We start from the raw sequence: 5995 nt of genomic DNA on the forward strand, positions 1-5995 counted from the left end.
TCGTTGTCGTTATGAAAATGACTTTGCTCTTTGCTGTTTTGCCCCGTACAAGGCGGGGGGTTAGAGGTTGGGTCGGCACACCAACACACACACAAACACACACTTGTGCAAAAAACTTTTGCATTCGAAATTTGTTGGTCTGTTGCGCTGTGCTGCCGTTGGCTTATGCAGTTTATCATTTGCGCTCCATCCAGGTGGGTAATTTTAATTTTAAGCTTGAGTAATGACAATATTTACTTCCACTTAAGCGACAACGTCACACGCTTTAATGGCATTTTGATTTGAGCTGTTGTTGTTGTAGTTGTTGTTGCTTTTACCTTTAGCAGTTATTTTTTGTTGCTGCGCGCCAACAGCTGCTGACAGTTGCCTGTTGTCTCAACATTTACCAAAAAACATAAAAAAGAAATCAGTTTCTTTTCCGTTTTGGCCAAACTTTAGCTAACTAAAGGCTAATGGCTTACAATTTTAAGGAACATCATGATGACACCCAAACATTGCGGAAAATGTGCATAAGTACATTTATGAAATCTGTATACAGGCTGCATACCAAATATGCTGCCGAAAGTAGGTGGTCGATCCGTTTATCTATTTATCACATATGTAAATTAAGTTTTTGTATAAAATATTGTGAACAAACTGACCAATTTTGTGTTATAAAAATGAGGTATACTTAATTAACTATGCAGCTCCATGAAAAAAATAAGTAGCAAATTAATTTATTCTACTACAACATGCGACTCTTTTGGCTGTAAAAACATTTCGACCAGAGTCAACAAGTATATGTTTTATTATCCTTCCATCAATTATGCACAGCTCTGTTCAAATTTAATGATACATCTATTACATTAAAAAGAGGTAACCCTTGTCCAGGTCTGGATTGCTTAAACATATATTTTTATTTTTTATATAGCCATATATGTCATATTATGTATGTATGAATATATTGATACGTGCATGCACACATCTACTTACCATATACACGCATGCATACATACATATATACATGCCTTCATGCATACATATATTCTTACATACATGCATTCTATCGTAAACGCGTGTATACATATATAAATACATGCATGCATACATATATGTTTACTCACATACATGCATGCATGCAGTCTTTTAAACATGCATGCATACATGAATTATTTCATACATGCATGCATAATATATGCATGAATGCATAAATAAATGCATGTAAACATATATTCATGCATTCGTAAATATACTTACAAAGGTCTCAATATATTTTTTAAATTTTATTTTAAAAGAATTAATCAATCAGTCAGAACGAAGATTTTCTATAGATACAGATAGCTGGCAAAGGAGTAATTGGTCGATTCGGCACCCCTTTGTTAAATGTTCTTACTTGCATTTGGTATAAAATGTATGATTCCATTAAATGTAAATCTCCTTTTATCAAAGGTAAGTAAACATATTCTCCTTAATTTCAATGTGCACTAGATGAAAAAAAAAAACAGAGAACAATGCCTTGCATGAGGCAAGTACAACTGTTGATAGGACTTGTAAAACATAAACAAGTAGCTTGGGTTTCCTGTCTCTTTCTCGCGCTGCGCGAAGATCAACATAAAGTCATAAAAAATATAGATATGCATGTTCCATATAAGCACTTGAGACGACGCATCTCTATAAATTTTGTTGTCTAACAAAAGATGGGCAAAATTTTTCGCTTGTTAACAATGCAAACGCACGAGTCACGCACACACACACACTAATGATAAGCAACACCCAACCCCTCCAAGAAGACCCAAAATATATACATATATATATATTCTTATATATATATATAAACAGTTCAAGGAATGTCGAAAAAACAAAAGCAATTGACGTTGCGCCTCCTCCCGCAGCCATCATCAGAGTCATACAAGGCTCAAAGAGTTGTTGGCTCTCGTATCTCTTAGTCAACTTTCTAGTCTAGGCTGTGCGGCCGGGAGGTGGGAGGTCTGCTGGGTGTGGGAGGGTGCTATATTAATGGGGCTGGCGTTGCCGTACCCGTGGCATTGTGTCAAAAGAAGTTAGGCAAAAGTAAGCGGCGCACTAATCTCGTTTATGTAGCGTAAAATGCATATAATTGTGTAAACACGCCAACTGCGTGGCCTATGTGAGCTGTGGGCTGTGGAATGGGCGTGGATGGGTGTGGCAGTCACTGATGCACAGATAGAGCATTTAATAATTGTGTGACATACTCGTACATGTGAAGTGTAAGGAGCAGGAGCGACCAGCTAAGGCAAATGCCATAAATGTACGCAGATCCGTCTGGCATTTGCCGTATGCAATGGTTATTTTTTGGCGAACTGTGAATGCGCTTCATTTGACAAATAGAGTATTGGGATGACAGAGGGTCTATATGTAGACTGACTAATGGAGACTGACTAAGGGCTTGTAAGCCCCATTTGCGACGCTACTTAACTTATGTGATGTGAATGGGATTTCGGAAAATTCCAACTTTTCTATACTTAAATCAATCTCTCTGTATCTTTCCCATTTACATCCTTTCAACTACTTTTTCAGTGCTCTCAATTTTACATTGATCTCTTGCAATTTCTGCCTTTCATTCTGAATTCCCAAAGCGTTTTTCAACACTTCTCTCATCCCCTTATCAACACTCTGCTCTCTCTTACAAATTGCGCTTCTTAAAGGTCTTATCTGCTCTATTGCTCGAATGTGTAAATGTTCTGGTTAGTCGTCTAGGCTGTCTTATGGGGGGTGTTTGGGGAACGGGCTCGTGTGTGCTGGGGTTAGGGGCTAACTTACTTTAAAAGTGATATGAGTGGGAACGTCAATGAGCAGCAAAAATTATGAAGCTCATCAAAATGTGCGCTGAATTGTAAAATTGCCGCTTGCCTTTCTTTCGTGTTTCGTTTTTTGTTTTAATTTTTTTTGTTTTCACATGAGCTGGGAGTGGCTTGGGGTTGAGAGTTGAAGTTGGCTGCAAGTTATGTGTGCTGTGTCTTATCTGAAGCAATTAAAAAATGTTTTTTTTTTGTTTTCGACTTCCGCTGCGATGTTGTCGTCTTCATCTTTGTCGGCGCCTAAGACAAAGCCACCCAACCAAACGAACCAGTAGAGCATTTCACGCACATATGCAGGGGATTCGTATTGAGAGTCTGTAGACGGCAATGCAAACTTGCGAGTCCTTTGACTCCGCCAGGGGCTGCAAAACTTTTGCCATTGTGTTGATGTGTTTATTTATGTTGCCTCTCTTATGATTTTACTGATTTGCAGCGAACACTTTTCTCGGAGCAGCTACGATGCCAGAGCCGCTTTTTCTTTTGTTCAAATATTTTTATGATTTCCGCTTTTCCATAGTAATGTGTGTGTGAGAGTGTGTGTGTGTGTGTTAGTGCGTAGAAATAAAACCAGAGCTTATCTATATTTAATCCTGAGTGTTTTGAGCTGGTATACTTATAAGAGACATAATCAAATTATGATTAACAAAATGGAAAAATGGTAAATCCTTCGCGGATTAGGTGCCTGAGCGTCGGACTAACAAGCGAGAGGGCGTCGGTTATAAATTTCGGTAACACTTGCATTTTTAAAACTATTCATTTGATCCGGACGACGCCGGGTTTTTATCTCTTATAATTAAAGGCCAAATACAACCATTAGGTAGCACTTGGAAATGGTCGCCTAGGACTCGCTGAGTCTAGTTTTTGATAGGTATAAAACTTGCTGTGAAAGTTCACTCGGCCAGCCAACGGCAACCTGTTGGGAACAACGCATCCTGTTTGATGTCAGGAGCTTATTTCCATACCCAAAGCGGGCCCTTCTCTACTCTACCCGTTTGAGTGTATGTGTGTGTGTGTGTGTGTGTGTACGAAGGCTCTTTGTCTCTATTAAATTAATCGACGCTCATTTTTCCAACTTAACAAAACGCAGTGAAAAAAAATATAAACGATAAAACATTTGCTGGCTGTCAGGGCTGCTGCATACATTTGCCAGTGTTGCCCCAACCCCATTTTACATTTGTTCTTCGTTTTTTTTTTTTGTTTATTTTTGCTTTTTGTTGTAAATTTTTTTTTTATTTTGCTTTTAAGTAGCACTATTTTTTAAGGATTCTGTTTAGGGTGCTCCCCGCCTGCTCGCGTCACATCTAAAACAATTTTATTTTCTGTGCGTTTTTCATGCTTATCAAATACAAAACAAACGCACACGAGGGTTGACACTGGCTTGGGCTTTGGGCTTTGGGTTCGGTTACGGTTTGTCGTGGTTCGGGCATCGGGGTTCAGGGTTCGGGCTTCTTGCGGTTGCTTGGGGGCTGCTCGCTGGCATTTATGTTTCATTTGGCATTTTTGATACGTTTTGTTTTTTAATTTTTTGTCGGTTTTCTTTCAGGCGTCACATTTAAAGTGACATTTCAATCAATCAGCGCGCGCGTCACTGGGCAGCACTGGAAACGAGCAGTGCCCAAATCCGGTAGCTATTAAATGCACGATTTATTGCAGGCCATAGATTGCCCGATTAGACGGTGGAATTACGAAAAATATGATATACAAAAAAGGAAAAAAACTGAGTGTAGAGCTGTGCTGTACTTGATAGACTGGAGTTTTCCCAGGGGTAGGCTATAAGACTTTGTGTCTGGTAGCTCTATCTAAGCTCTTTAAAGTCTCACAATAAACTAAAATTATCCGTTGGCTAGTAAAGGATATAGATTTGAGCTTTTGAGCAAGCATCCTTTTCGCTTGGTAGGGAATCACTTAGACAGATCAACCACTGAGTACGGCATGGTTTGCTTAGTATCAGCCTTGCAGTGTACCCGCAGAGTCGAGCTACCCATTTTGTGAACTTGTTACTAGTTATGATTGCTGGCCAGCGCTTTGCTGATTGATCCCAACTGAATGCGCTGCCCCGGAAAGCGGCTTTAGACAAATATACATATTACTTCCAACTGACCTCCGACTTTTTGACTCGTTCCCTCGCTGGCTCGGTCAGTTGGTCAACTTTTCATATCTAACAAACTACGATAATACAAAATAACAGACATTTATCTAAACGTTTAGCCATTTATTAGCGTCGAGAGTTGGAGCAGGGAGAAATGGCACACAAAACCCCTAAAAAAGCAAACAAATAAAGAGAAAGTAAAAGTATCGACCCATTAGTGTGCGTGCAAGAGTGTAAAAAACGAAAAAATAACATAGAACACTCGACTGGACAATACCCTGTATATGAAATGGTTATTAAAATAGTTTATGAAAGTTTCCAAAAAATGTTATTTGATACTTAAATATACAAAACAAATGGTAAATAAATCAGTTTACAAAAGTTACAAGAAATGAAGATATTTTATTAAAATACAGAAAAGAACTGATTTTAAAAATTAGCGCTACCGTTTGATTGGGGTAAAACATCATATATCACATTTCAGCAAGAAAGTTTATAGCCGAAGAGTCAGTCAAGTGAAGCTACAAGTAATTTGAAGGGTATCGAATGTCAATATCTACAAGTTACATGCATAGGAACAACTTTAATATACCTTTTTTAAAAGCCATTTCTAATGGGTACAGGGTATAATAAAAAGAAACGAAACGAAACGTATAAAACTAATGAAATCCTTATTAATATGCTTTGGACCTTTGCTGTTTGTTTGGTGCCCTTGTGGCGTCGTCTTTGTCGACCCAACCAAATTGAATATGCAATGAATTGTAAAACGCAAAAGTTTTGCATAAAACAAAAAAAAAGCGAAAAAAAAACGAAAATATACAGAAAATAAAAAACATATTTGGGCAAAAGAGAAGCTACTCAACAAATGGTCAGCCCGAAAATAAAGAACGGACAAAAAATCTACGCACATTTTTCAGTGCATATTATGTAATTTTTCACATTTTCCAACAGCTCCGAACGACCCATCGACTCATGCCCACTCAGCTGACTTCTTGTACCATACACACACATATATATAGCTTGTTGTTTTTTTTATTTTTTATTTATTTTTTGGTATTTTCAGTGCTCCGCTGTCCACTTGGGTGCTGTG

Source organism: Drosophila montana, unplaced genomic scaffold (genome assembly GCF_035044405.1).
Source record: "Drosophila montana isolate Dmon_TW-CO22-7 unplaced genomic scaffold, ASM3504440v1 contig_1624_1, whole genome shotgun sequence".
Lineage (NCBI taxonomy): Eukaryota > Metazoa > Arthropoda > Insecta > Diptera > Drosophilidae > Drosophila > Drosophila montana.